This window comes from Rhinopithecus roxellana, chromosome 5 (genome assembly GCF_007565055.1).
Source record: "Rhinopithecus roxellana isolate Shanxi Qingling chromosome 5, ASM756505v1, whole genome shotgun sequence".
Classification (NCBI taxonomy): Eukaryota; Metazoa; Chordata; class Mammalia; order Primates; family Cercopithecidae; genus Rhinopithecus; species Rhinopithecus roxellana.
The window spans coordinates 46,767,775-46,782,583 of NC_044553.1; the positions used below are offsets into that span (position 1 = coordinate 46,767,775).

The following is a 14,809-nucleotide window of genomic DNA, read 5'->3' on the forward strand; positions in this document are numbered from 1 at the left end:
ACACCTGGCCAATTTTTGTATTTTTAGTAGAGACAGGGTTTCACTTTGTTGGCCAGGCTGGTCTTGAGCTCCTGACCTCAAGTGACCCACCAGTCTTGGCCTCCCAAAGTGCTGGAATTATAGGCATGAACCATCACCATCACGGCTGGCCTAAACATGTTTCTTTAAGATGATTTTTGAAAAATTTACAATGCAGTGAGAAAGTAATTTCAATTTTGCTGTTTTCCCAACATCGGAAACACATTTTATGTAATGGTTATTCTTGCCTTAACCAGACAGCACTCTTTTATATTTACATATATTTTTGGAGTGCGCAATTTTGCAAGTGATGATTTCCATGATAGACAGGGAAAACTGAGTAAAATCTAAATTTGGCAAAAAATTTAGTTTGTATTTGAGTGTTTACTTTTTTTATAACTGGTAGTAACTATATATAATGACAAAGTAACAACAAGGAAGTTTAGAAATTTAAGACTCCAATGTGAAACACTAATTCTATTGATTTATATGTATTATGAACCTAAGCGTGTCTATTAGGATTAGGTATTAGGGATGCTTGATGACAGATCAGAATTGCTGTCTTATAGCCAAAGTTCATTAAAATAAAATCATAATTGTCTTAGTTTAGGCTGCTATGACAAATTACCATAGACTGGGCAGCTTAAACAACAGAAATTTCTTTCTCATGATTCTGGAGACTGGGAATCAAAATGCTGGTAGATCCAGTGTCTGATGAGACCCCCTGCTTCCTGAATTGTAGATGGTTGTCTTTTTGTATCCTTACATGGCAGAGAGCAGAAGCAAGACCTTCTTTTAAAGTACTAATCCCATCCATGAGGGTTCTACCCTCATGACCTAATCACCTCTTCATCACGTTAAGGGTTAGGAGTTTAACATACAATTTCCTTTTTCTTTTTTAGACTGGGTCTTGCGCTGTCATTCAGGCTGGAATGCAGTGGTATGGTCATGGCTCACTGCAGCCTCAACCTCCTGGGCTCAAGTAGTCCTCCTGCCTTGGTCTCCCAAAGTGCTGGGATTATAGGCATGAGCCACCATGCTTGGTCAACATGTGAATTTTTGGAGGACACAAACATTCAGTCCATAACAATGATGTAGAGTAAAAATTAAAAAGTACTAAAAGGAAGTCTTCGTTTATAAGTAATATAAAAATCGGCACCAGGCACAGTGGCTCATGCCTGTAATCCCAGTACTTTGGGAGGCCGAGGTGGGTGAATCACTTAAAGTCAGGAGTTTGAGACCAGCCTGGCCAACATGGTGAAACCCCATCTCTCCTAAAAATGTATATATATGAGAATTAGCTGGGCCTGATGCCGTGTACCTGTAATCCCAGCTAATTGGGAGGCTGAGACAGGAAAATTGTTTGAACCTGGGAGGTGGAGGTTGCAATGAGCCAGGATCGTGCCACTGCACTCCAGTCTAGGCGACAGAACAAGACTCCATCTCTAAATAAATAAAAAAATAAATAGGGAGAGTGGGCATAATATAAAACTGATACTTGGCCAGGTGCAGTGGCTCACGCCTGTAATCCCAGCACTTTGGGAGGGCAAGGTGGGTGGATCACAAGGTCGGGAGTTCGAGACCAGTCTGGTCTACATGGTGAAACCCCATCTCTACTAAAAATACAAAAATTAGCTGGGCGTGGTGGTGGGCACCTGTAATCCCTGCTACTCAGGAGGCTGAGGCAGGAGAATCATTTGAACCTGGGAGGCGGAGGTTACAGTCAGCTGATTTCGTGCCATTGCCATCTAGCCTGGGTGACAGAGTGAGACTCTAACCCAAAAAACAAAACAAAACAAAACAAAAGCAAAAACAACAAAACAAAGAACAAAATAACCTGATACTTGTAGTATCAGTTTTAAAGCAGAGGTGTGAAGATATTTAAATTGTATTTCAATGATGTAGAAGGTGTATTTTTTATTTATAGATTCCTGATGAATATCTTCTGTAAATTGCCTGGGTTTTTATTATGATTATTATTGCTGGTTTATGGCTGTTTTTCAGTTCATGCAGTAAAATTTTACTGGGTTATTAGATTTTTTAGAGTCATCCCTCAGGTGATTTTATATTACAAAAGTAAAGTTGAAGCCATTCTTAAGATGTGGAACTTAACTCCTAGATCCTGATAGAACTAGTCAAATTAAGATATATTAACACTGTATCTTGGCAAATTTGCCTAGATAAGTCTTTATGATTTTCTATCATGTGACTCTGAACAGTTATACACTGGAAAAAAAGTAAAATATATTATCAAACCATTACCCTATGTGATCCTCAAGAGCTAGAACAGAGTCTTACTGTTTCTATTTTTTTTTTTTTTTGAGAGGGAGTCTCGCTCTGTCGCCCGGGCTGGAGTGCAGTGGCCGGATCTCAGCTCACTGCAAGCTCCACCTCCCGGGTTTACGCCATTCTCCTGCCTCAGCCTCCCGAGTAGCTGGGACTACAGGCGCCCGCCACCTCGCCCAGCTAGTTTTTTGTATTTTTTAGTAGAGACGGGGTTTCACCGTGTTAGCCAGGATGGTCTCGATCTCCTGACCTCGTGATCCGCCCGTCTCGGCCTCCCAAAGTGCTGGGATTACAAGCTTGAGCCACCGCGCCTGGCTTACTATTTCTATTTTTAACACCTACCAATGTCTAAGACATAGTAGGAGCTCAATAAATCTTTCATAATCAAAGGCTCTGGGTCTCCTTGCCCCTTCCAGAACCCTATAATTATTGCTCATATTCTTTCAGCAGATTCCAATGTCAAAACAGATGACTCTTGTATATTAGTACACAGTAAGTGCTTGATAAATGTTAAATGGAAGAATTTATTGTTTTAATACATCTCCATCCACAGTCTCTGTTAGCAGTTTGCCTTGTGATATGGAGAAGCTTATCAATTATTTATTCCTCAGAAACTTTCCACAAATGATCATCATAATTATTAATTTAGAGGAAGTAATATAGTCAACTATGAATTATACATGTCTGAGTTATCCATACTGTCTTTGGTTTAAGCCGTTATCAATCCCTGGAAGCCAAGCCCTGGTGAGAAGTCCATGGTCCTTTTATTGGTGGTAAACTTTCCCTTCCAAGCCAGTTTGATGGCTGGGGGAAGTAGTTTGGACCCCTATGTCTTTTTATGGCTTTAGCTGTGTTTCTGGCCTTTGGGAACCAGGCAGTAGGGTCTGCCACCTGGCTGGTTAGAATCTGCTACTACTTTAGTTCCCATGTGCTCAACTTCATGATGTCCTTATGGCTTGGAATGTTGGCTTTAACCAAGTTGGGTAATGGGAAACTGTATCAAGCCCTCATCTAATTGAATGTATCATACATAGTTTGCTAGTTTAATAATTTGCAAATGGACTACTGGAGTTTCTGAGCTTGAGCGATGAGTGCAGCATTGGGCTTTATTAACATGGCAAAGCAGAGGCGTAGACAGTGATGTTAATATGTAGTTGGATGGACATACAGGACCTTGGTTCAGTGTGCTTCCAGTACTGCCAGTGAGGGAAGAGTTTTGGCTACTGGACTTCATGCATTTTACTTAAAAAGAGAATTTCAGCCTGCAGCTCTGTGATTTGGTTCTATTGAAACAGGTATATCAGCGGAGGGGTTTTGGTGATTATCATCCAAATTCATTTTGTTTTCATTCTATCCACTAGATTTGGCTTGTTGTGTGACTTGACTCCGGGGGAGAAGACAGTACATTGAATGGAATTCAAATATTTGTTCAGTTCTGTTGACAGAGGTTTTTCAATGTAAATTAATAAATTTGTGTTCTGGTGTCTGCTCTGTCTCCAGTACATTTTAGCTTGTCTGAGTCCTCTTTGAGGACCTGATCATGTTTGGGTACCAGAGATTGATAACAGCTCAAATCAAAGGGATTGATAACAGCTTAAACCAAAGACAGGATGGACAGCTAGAGATAGTCTCTAAGCCTTCAACTTGGAAGATCAGATCCTAGAACATGGAGCTAAAGTAATTGATAAATCACTCGCGAACCCAGTAACAGCCAGGCATTGTTAGAGGCACTGGGGTTGCAGTAATGGCCCAAGCACACAGGCCTCTGGTCTTTGCCCTACTGCACACTTTAGTGGGGTGTACAGGCAGTCAATGCTAAGTAACCAAGGTGATGTTAGCCGATGTCAAGTGCTCTGATGAGAGGATGTGATGGAGAGTGACTGTGTGGCTGTCTTAGAAAGGATGGTGGACAGGCACGGTGGCTCATGCCTGTAATCTCAGCACTTTGGGAGGCTGAGGCAGGCAGATCACGAGGTCAGAAGTTCAAGACCAGCCTGACCAATATGGTGAAACCCTGTCTCTACTAAAAATATAAAAATTAACCAGGTGTGGTGGCGCGTGCCTGTAGTCCCAGCTACTTGGGAGGCTGAGGCAGGAGAATCACTTGAACCTGGGAGTCAGAGGTTGCAGTGAGCTAGGATCACGCCACTGCACCCCAGCCTGAGCAACAGAGTGAGACTCCATCTCAAAAAAAAAAAAAAAAAAAAAAAAGGGTGGTAAGGGAGTAAGGTGACGTGTGAACTGAGAATGGAATGACATATGGGGCCAGCCAAGCCAAGGTGATGGTGTTGAGCGAGGAGACACCAAGGGAGACCACTCCAGAGTGAGGGAAGTGCAGGTTCCAAGGCCATAAACAGGAAGAGGCGGGGCATGTTTAAGGAGCAGAAAGGGGACCAGTGGATGGAGTGTTGTGAGCTGGGGGAAGGGCAGCTCGTGAGACTTGAAGGTTGTGAAAAGAAGTTTAGAGTCTGGAAATGGGAAGCCATTATTTAGTGTTCAGCCAAGGAATTTAAATAATCCCCTCACACTCTTGGTGCTGGAGCTACATTAGTGAATAAAACACAGATAAAAGCCCTTGTCCTTGTGGATATAGACTGATTTATGTTTGAAAAAGTTCACGCTGGCTGCTTCGTGGAGAAGGATTTTAGGGGAGCAAGAATTGAAGCAGGGAGACAAGTTAGGGGGCTACTTCAGAGTTCAGGGAGAGGCATGGCATGGTGGAGATGGAGAGAAGAGGATGGATTCTGGAGTGATTTTGGAGATAGAGCTGACAGGACTTCCTGCCTATTGGAGGGAGAGGCTTCCATCAAATGGTGGAAATGCCAAGAAGGCAATTTGATATATGAGGCTGGAACTGTGGTAAAAAGCCCTGTAGGGGAATACTACCTTATAATTCCCTGCTCTGCTGTAGTTGGGCCTTTCTCTAGGTGATTTGAAATTATACTTCCTCATTTCCAAATCCTTCCCAATCTAGGAAGAGTTGGAGAAGGAGGAACATGGAGAGCTGTTTCTTTCCTGGTTCCTGTCAACACTGGCCTGTCTGGGGGGCTTAGATGTCCCAGGGGATTGGTTGCCATCACCTTTGCATAAACAGCATTATACAGCACATTGAGGCTCTCACAGAAGTCCCTATTCCAAGTCGTCTTGGGAAGGGAGATTTTTTAAAGATAGGCCATATCTTTGAAAAAATAAATGAGGACTTGGGACATCACTTTTTCAAGGTGGCTAGCTTCTGCTCCATGCTTGTGTAAAGCACGTTTATTGTGTGGACCTGGACAATGCACTTTCCACCCTTTAGTTTTTCTTGCTGCAACTGAGCTCCCTGAAAGTATGCCTGATGCTCAGTACACAGTAAGTGTGCAAAAATAAGTTTCTTGAATTGAATTGAAAATAATGGAGATTTAATGCCATATATAATGATATAATCTTTTTTAAAATAAAGGCATCATGATGATATATTGTTCCAAAATGACAAATACAGGAACATTATTGACTTTACAGAGGAATTACTTTTCTAAGGTTTCATTCTAGAATGTATTTAAATAATAAGCCATCTAACACCTTCTGTTTTCATATTACTTTCTAGTAACATGAATACTTTGTTAATGTCACGTAGAATTCTTTCCTGTATTCTTCAAAGCACTTCTTTCTTAAATTTTTATTCATTTATTTTTTGAGACAGGGTCTTGCTCTGTTGCTCAAGCTGGAGTGCACTGGTGGGAACATGGCTCACTGCAGCCTCTGCCTCTCAGGTTCAAGCGATCCTCTTGCCTCGGCCTCTCAAATAGCTAGGACCAGGGGTGTGCACCACAACTCGTGGCTAATTAAAAAAAAAAAAAAAAATGTGTGTAGAGACAGGGTTTCACCATGTTGCCCAGGCTAGTCGCAAACTCCTGGGCTCAGGCAATCAGTCCTCTTGCCTCGGCCTCCCAAAGTGCTGGGATTACAGGAGTTAGCCACCACACCTGGCCCCAGAGCACTTCTAATGCAATACCTTATTCATCTGCATAAGAATTTGGAGAGTTAAACGGGCTTTTTTATTTCTAAGCATTTTTTTACAGCACATTTTTTTTTTCTGGCTATGAAAGTAATGTATGTCCATTGTGGGAAATACAAAAAAAAAAAAAAAAAAAAAAAGAATAAACCATAATCCCACCCTAGAGATAAGTAAAACTTTCACATTCTAGTATTTTATATGCATCTTAATACACAGCTGGAATCATGCTCCATATTTATTTTCTATGCTTTCTTTTTGCTTAATATTAAATTGTACACACTTTCCCTTGTTGGCTAAAAGCCCTTTGTGAACCTCTGAGTGTTTGTGTAATAATGTACCTTGTAAAATACTTGATGTGTGTATCACACTATGAAGACATTTTTATGCATACATTTTTCTTATTATTTCATTTAATATTCCAAGAACTAGAGTTACTGGGTCAAAGGTTATGAACATTATGAATATATGTTTTTGGCATTGGTCTCCAGAAAAGTTGTATTGGGAAGGCCAGCTGTGCCTTTTTTTTTTTTTTTTTTTGAGACAGTCTCGCTCTGTCGCCCAGGCTGGAGTGCAGTGGCACAATCTCTACCCACTGCAAGCTCCGACTCCCAGGTTCACGCCATTCTCCTGCCTCAGCCTCCCGAGTAGCTGGGACTACCGGCGCCCGCCACCACGCCCGGCTAATGTTTTTGTATTTTTAATAGAGACGGGGTTTCACCGTGTTAGCCAGGATGGTCTCATCTCCTGACCTTGTGATCTGCCCGCCTTGGCCTCCCAAAGTACTGGGTTTACAGGCGAGAGCCACCGCGCCCGGCAGCTGTGCCTTTTTTATTTCTGATTTTTAGGCAAGCAAAAGATGCTGAAACCTTTTTGATTTTTGATGTATTTTTAGCATTATAGATTTAAAATATTTGCTTCTTTAATAAGTAAAAATGCTATTTCTGAGGTTTTAAAAAGTAGACTTTATTTTTTTAGAGCATTTTTTTGGTTCACAGCAAAATTGAGCAGAAAGTATACTCTCTGCCCCCACACATGCGTAGCCTCTCCCACTATCAACATCCCACACCAGAGTGATATGTTATAATAGTATGATTTGTATTTCTTGTTTCTTTGCTTACTAGAAAGGTTGAACCTTTTTTAAAATGTTTTTTAAAGCCCCTTTTGGTGAATTGCTTTCCATTTTCATTGCTTGGTGGTTGAAAAACAACTCAAATGAAATAAGATTAGTTATAGCCTTTGTCATTTCTATAATGTCTGTTTTGTTCTGTTATTTGAGATGGAGTTTTGCTCTTGTCGTCCAGGCTGGAGTGCAATGGCGTGATCTCGGCTCACTATAATCTCCACCTCCTGCGTTTAAGCAATTCTCCTGCCTCAGCCTCCTGAGTAGCTGGGATTACAGGCGCCTGTCACCACGCCTGGCTAATTTTTGTATTTTTAGTAGAGACGGGGTTTCACCATGTTGGACAGGCTGGTCTCGAACTCCTGACCTTAGGTGATCCACCTGCCTCAGCCTCCCAAAGTGCTGGGATTATGGGCGTGAGCCACCATGCCCAGCTCTATAGTGTCTAATACAGTGTGTTAGACACTGGGCTTGTTCTCTAGTTTTGGTTTTCTGGGGATGGGGTCCAAGATTTTGCGTGCATAACAAGCCATCTGGGTGAGACTTATGTACCCCAAAGATGTTTGAGAACCATTGGTCTTATGCCTTCCTATAGGCAAAGGTTTGCACCACTACATGGAAAAAGAATAAGCGTTACTTTCTATCGACTCTAACTAATAGGTGTTACTTCCTATTAAGAGAGAGTGCATGAGAGCTTGCCAGCGCCTTCTCATCAGTGGAAGAGTGCCAGAACCACATTAGTCAGTTGTGAAGTTGCTTTGCAAGAATGTATTCAGATGACTCACATTTTGTCATTCACAGGTGATTGTAACTAGTGATTGTAACTAGTTTGTATTCCTCTTCATAGAGCAGGTTCATTGAGAAAAAGCTGGAAGCTACAGAAATAATAGATAGGTTTTGAAATTCTCAATTCTTTCTGGTGAATTATTATTATTATTTTTTTTGACGGAGTCTTGCTCTGTTGCCCAAGCTGGAGTGCAGTGGCATGATCTTGGCTCACTGCAACTTTCGCCACCTAGTTTCAAGTAATTCTTCTGCCTCAGCCTCCTGAGTACCTGGGACTACAGGCATGTGCTATCACGCCCGGCTAATTTTTGTATTTTTAGTAGAGACGAGGTTTCACCATGTTGGTCAGGCTGGTCTTGAACTCCTGATCTTGTGATCCACCCGCCTCGGCCTCTCAAAGTGCTAGGATTACAGGTGTGAGCTACTGCGGCCGCCCAGTGAAATCTTCCTTTTTACTGTCAATGCCGCAAGCAGGTTTCCACTAAGGGAAACACAGAATATTTACATTCCTAATTTCTTTTTCTTTTTTACTAAGAAGTTTGAAAATCCTGAAAAGAATACACAAGTATCTTCTTTATGTATTTTATACTTCAAAAAAAGAAAAGAAAATATAGTTAAGAAGAGGGAGCACAAAAACAAATTATGTAAGCATAATTACATCTCTACTTGGGCTTTTCCTATTTATTTCCTGCAAATTGTTAGTACATCAGAAACCATCAAAATTCCTAGAAATAAATAGTAACAAGCAGATACCCAGGAATGTAATCTCAAGAAACCCTTGGATTGACGCAGAAGGCAAGAGAAGGTGGTGGTTTAGAGTGCCTGTCTCCACTCTGTTCCCAATCCAGGTGCCACCTTCCTGAACAGTTGGGATAGGCAGGCAGGAAGGCCTGGGGAGCCAGCAGGATCCCATGGTTAGGAGTCTCAGGAAGAGGGTCCAGGCTCACACCTGTGAGTGAGCCAGTCTCCTGCCCCATGGAGGGGTGGAGGGGTTGTAGGGTGGGCTTGTTCCCCACTGCCTCTGGGCTGGGAGAGCTGAGGGAATAGGATGTAAAGAGACATCCTCCTGGTACCTCACCTGGAGACAGGCCCTGTGCTTCCAACTGGCTGCACCACCAGCCCATAAACCCCTTCCACTACTCTCAAGACTACCTACTTAAGGCACTCCAGTGAGCAGAGAGAGGAAAGTCACATCACATCTAATGGGCCCTGCAGCCACAAGGAGGAAGAATAAGCACTGCCCTTAACACAGGTGCAGATGAAATAGAAAACAGGTAGGCCTTGAATAAAAAATAACTCCTACATTTAAGGAGATCCAAGTGTCACATAAAATTTCTTCTTGAACTTAAATTTCTAAAAGTCAGTAGATGGACAGGAGGGGCAGAGGAAGATGGCAGAATAGAAGCCTCCACCAATTGTCCTCCCCACATGAACATCAAATTTAACAACTATCTACAAAATAAAGCACCTTCATAAGAACCAAAAAGCAGGTGAGCGATCACAATATGTGATTTTAACATCATGTCACAGAAAGAGGGACTGAAGAGGGTAGGAAGGACAGTCTTGAATCACCGACACCACCCCTCCCCCATCCCCCGTCAGCAGACCACGTGGCTCAGAGAGAGAGTCTGTGTGCTTTGGGGAGGGAGAGTGCAGTGTTTATGGGACACTGTTTTGGAATGCAGGGTGGCCAACCAGCGGTGATAACCAAGTAGTGTGCCATGGGCCTTGGGTAAGACTCTGAGACATTCTGGCTTTAGGGGTGCCTCTACACATTCACAGCTGTGGTGGCTGTGAGGAGAGACTCCTTCTGCTTGAGAAAAGCAGAGGGAAAAGTAAAGGGGACTTTGTCTTTAGCTTAGGTACCAGCTCGGCCACACTGGAGAAGAGCACCAAGCAGGCTTTTGGGGTCCGTGACTCCAGGCCTTGACTCTTGGACTCTTGGATCTCTAGATGTACCCTGGGCTAAATGCAGGCCCCACTGCTCTGAAGGGTGAGTCCCAGGCCTGACAGGATTCACCACAAGCTGAATGAAGAGCCCTTGGGCCTTAAGTGAACAATGGCAGTAGCCTGACTTTATTCCCTGTGGGCATGTGGTAGACACAGGGAGACTCCTCACCCTGGGGGAAGGGGAGGGAAGAGTGGGAAGGACTTTGGTGGTTTCAGCACTAGCTCAGCCGCAGTAGAATAGAGTACCAGGTAGATTTCTAAGGTTTCTGATTCTAGGCCGGGGCACCTGGACAGCGTCCCTGGACCTGCCTGGAGCCTGGGGGAACTCGTTGCCTTTCGGGGAAGGACAGAAGGCTGGCTGGCTTCACCACTTGCTGATTGTAGAGCCTTAGGGCCTTGAGTGAACATAGGGGTAGCCATATAGTGATTACAGCAGGCCTTGAGCAAGATTCGGTGCTGTGCTGGCTTCAGGTCACACCCATCACAGTCCCAATGGTGGTGGCTACAGAGGTGCTTGTGTACCCCTTCCCAGCTCCAGGTAGCTCAGCACAAAGAAAGAAAGACTTTGCTTGTTCGGGAGAAAGTAAGGGAAGAGAATGAGAGTCTCTACCTGGTAATCCAGAGAAATCTTCTGGATCTTTTCGAAGACCGCAAAGGTAGTACTTCTACAAGTATGCAAGAACTAGTGTTATTGTGCTTGGGGTACCCCCTAATGCAGATATGGTTGTAGTGACCGAAAACTTAGATTACTTAACACCCAAGTCCCTTTGAATATCTGGAAAGCGTTCCCAAGAAGGGTGGGTACAAACATTGACTAACATCCACAAGCATCAAGACCGTGTAGGAAAACATTACCTCACCAAATTAACTAAGACACCAGAAGTCAATCCCAGAGAGAAAAAGATATGTGACCTTTTAGACAGAGAATTCAAAATAGCTGTTTTGAGGAAACTCAAAGAAATTCAAGATAACACAAGAAGGAATTCAGAATCCTATCAGATAAATTTAACAAAGAAATTGAAATAATTGGCCAGGAGCAGTGGCTCACGCCTGTAATCCCAGCACTTTGGATGGCCAAGGCGGGTGGATCACCTGAGGTCAGAAGTTCGAGACCAGCCTGGCCAACATGGGGAAACCCCATCTCTACTAAAAATACAAAAATTAGCTCGGTGTGGTGGCGGGTGCCTGTAATCCCAGCTACTCAGGAGGCTGAGGCAAGAGAATCGCTTGAACCCAGGAGGCAGAGGTTGCAGTAAATCAAGATTGCGCCACTGCACTCCGTCCTTCTGGAAAGAAAGAAAGAGAGAGAGAGAGAGAGAGAGAGAGAGAAAGAAAGGAGGGAAGGAAGGAGAGAGAGAGACAGGGAGAGAGAAAGGAAAAGAAAGAAATAGAACAAAAGGAAAAGAAAAAGAAGGGAGGGAGGGAGGGAAGAAAGAAGAAAGGAAGGAAGGAAAGAGAGAGAGAGAAAGAGGAGCTGGGATGAGCTGTGCTCCTGGAGAAAGCAAGGGAGCCCAGCTGGAGCCATGGCCAGTACAGTGGTAGCAGTTGGACTGACCATTGCTGCTGCAGGATTTGCAGGCTGTTATGTTTTGCAAGCCATGAAGCATATGGAGCCTCAAGTAAAACAAGTTTTTCGAAGCCTACCAAAATCTGCCTTCAGTGGTGGCTATTATAGAGGTGGGTTTGAACCCAAAATGACAAAATGGGAAGCAGCATTAATACTAGGTGTAAGCCCTACTGCCAATAAAGGGAAAATAAGAGATGCTTATCAATGAATTATGCTTTTAAATAATCCTGACAAAGGAGGTTCTCCTTATATAGCAGCCAAAATCAATGAAGCTAAAGATCTACTAGAAGGTCAAGCTAAAAAATGAAGTAAATGTATGATGAATTTTAAGTTCATATTAGTTTATGTATATGAGTACTAAGTTTTTATAATAAAATGCCTCAGAGCTACAATAGAAAGATGAAAGAAAAGAAAGGGAAAGAAAGAAAGAAAAAGGAAGGAAGGAGGGAGGGAGGAAGGAAAGAAGGAAGGAAGGAAAGAAAGAAAGAAGAAAGAGAAAATTAAAAAGAAGCAGAAATTCTGGAGAAAAGTGCTAGTGACATACTGAAGAATGCATCAGTCTGTTAGCAGAATTGATCAAACAGAAGAAAGAATTAGTGAGCTTGAAGCCAGGCTATTTGAAAATACATAGTCAGAGGAGACAAAAGAAAAAAAAGAAATAAAAAAGAATGATGCACAAGATCTACAAGATCTAGGAAGTAGCTTCAAAAGGATAAATCTAAAAGTTACTGGTTTTTAAGGGGAGGTAGAGAGATAGTGGTAGAAAATTTATCGAAAGGGATAACAGAGAACTTCCCAAACAAAATATGTCAAAATTCAAGTACAAGAAATCAAAATTCAAGCACAAGAAGGTTATAGAACACCAAGTAGATTTAACTCAAAGAAGACTACCTCAAGGCATTTAATAATGCCAAACTCCCAGAGGTCAAGGATAAAGAAGGGATCCTAAAGGCAGCAAGACAAAAGAAACAACATACAATGGAGCGCCGATACGTTTGGCAGCAGACTTGTGGCATGACATATTTAAAGTGCTGAAGGATAAAAACACTTAGCATAAAACCTACCATAGTGTATCTGGTGAAAATATCCTTCAAACATGAAGGAGAAATAAAGACTTTCCCAGACAAACAAAAGCAGAGGGATTTATCAACACCAGGCCTGTCCTACAAGAAATGCTAAAAGGAGTTCTTCAACATGCAAGAAAAGAATGTTAATGAGCAATAAGAAATCATCTGAAGGTACAAAACTCACTGGTAATAATAAGTACACAGAAAAACCCAGAGTATTATAATACTCCAATTGTGGTATGTAAACTATTCATTATCTTAAATAGCAAGATGAAAAGATGAACCAATCAAAAATAATAACTTTTCTAGACATAGACAGTACAGTAAGATATGAATAGAAACAACGAAAAGTTAAAAAGTGTGGAGATGATGTTAAAGTATAGATTTAGCAGCACTCCTGAATATATATGTAATATATATATATGAAAATAAAGTATAGAGTTTTTACTAGTTTTCTTTTTGCTTGTTTGTTAGTTTGTTTGTAAGTGCCTACATCAAAAAAGAAGAAAATCTTCAAATAAACAATCTAAGGATATGTCTTAAAGAATCAGAAAAGCAAGAGCAAACCAAACTCAGTGGAAGAAAGGAAATAATGAAGATCAGATCAGAAATAAGTGAAATGAGAATAATGCAAAAAAATCAATGAAACAAAAAGTTGGGTTTTTGAAAAGATAAGCAAATTGACAAACTTTAGCTAGACTAAGAACAAAACAGAAAAGACCCAACTAAATAAAATCAGAGATGAAAAAGAAGACATTACAACCGGTATCACAGAAATTCAAAGGATCATTAGAGGCTACTATGAGCAACTATATGCCAAAAAATTAGAAAACCTAGAATAAATGGGTAAATTCTTAGATACATACAACCTACCGCAATTGAATAATGAAGAAATCGAAAACCTGAACAGACCAGTAACAAGTAATGAGACTGAAGCCATAATAAAAAAGCCTCCTAGCAAAGAAAAGCCCAGGATCCAATGGCTTCACTGGTAAATTTTACCAAACATTTAAAGAGAATTAATAGCAATCATACTCTAACTATTCTGAAAAGTAGAAGAGGAGGAAATACTTCCAAACTCATTCTACGAGGCCAGTATTACCTTGGTACCAAAATTAAACAAAGAAGCAAAAAAAAAAAAAAAACAAAACAAAACCAAAAAACAATAAAAAACCTACAGGCCAATATCCCCGTTGAATATTGATGCAGAAACCCTCAACAAAATACTAGGAAATGGAATTCAGCAACACGTTTAAAAGATCATTCATAATTACCAAGGGAGATTTATTCCAGGGATGCAAAGATGGTTCAACATATGCAACCAGTCAGTCAGTGTGATACATCATATCAACAAAATGAAAGACAAAAAACATATGGTCATTTCAACTGATGCTGAACAAGCATTTGATAAAATTCAACATCCCTTCATGAGAAAAAACCTCAAAAAACTAGGTATACAAGGAACACATCTCAACATAATAAAAGCCATATATGACAGACCCACAGTTAGTATCATACTAAATGGGGAAGAATAGAAAGTCTTTATCTAAGATCTGGAACACGGAAAGGATGCCCACTTTTACTACTGTTACTCCACATAGTACTAGATGTCCTAGCTAAAGCAATCAGACGAAAGAAAGAAAGGGCATCCAAATTGGAAAGGAAGAAGTCAAATTATTCTTGTTTGCAGACTGATACGATCTTATATTTGGAAAAGCCTAAAGACTCCACCAAAAAACTCTTAGTACTGATAAACAAATTCAATAAAATTTCAGGATACAAAATCAACATACAGAAATCAGTAGCATTTCTATATGCCAATGGGGAACAATCTGAAGAAGAAGTCAAGAAAGTAATCTCATTTACAATTGCTATAAATAAAATTAAATACTGGCCAGGTGCTGTGACTCATGCCTGTAATCCCAGCACTTTGGGAGGCCAATGTGGGCAGATTACTTGAGCTCAGGAATTTGAGACCAGCCTGGGTAACATGGCGAAACCCTGTCTCTACCAAAAAT

General features: G+C 41.4%; 1 protein-coding gene and 1 pseudogene across 16 annotated transcripts in view; both read left to right on the plus strand.

Moving 5' to 3' along the window:
• Window positions 1-14,809, plus strand: part of FAM81A (family with sequence similarity 81 member A) — a 163,303-nt gene that overhangs the window by 110,164 nt on the left and 38,330 nt on the right. The window lies entirely within an intron of this gene.
• LOC104670884 lies at window positions 11,629-12,133 on the plus strand (annotated as a pseudogene).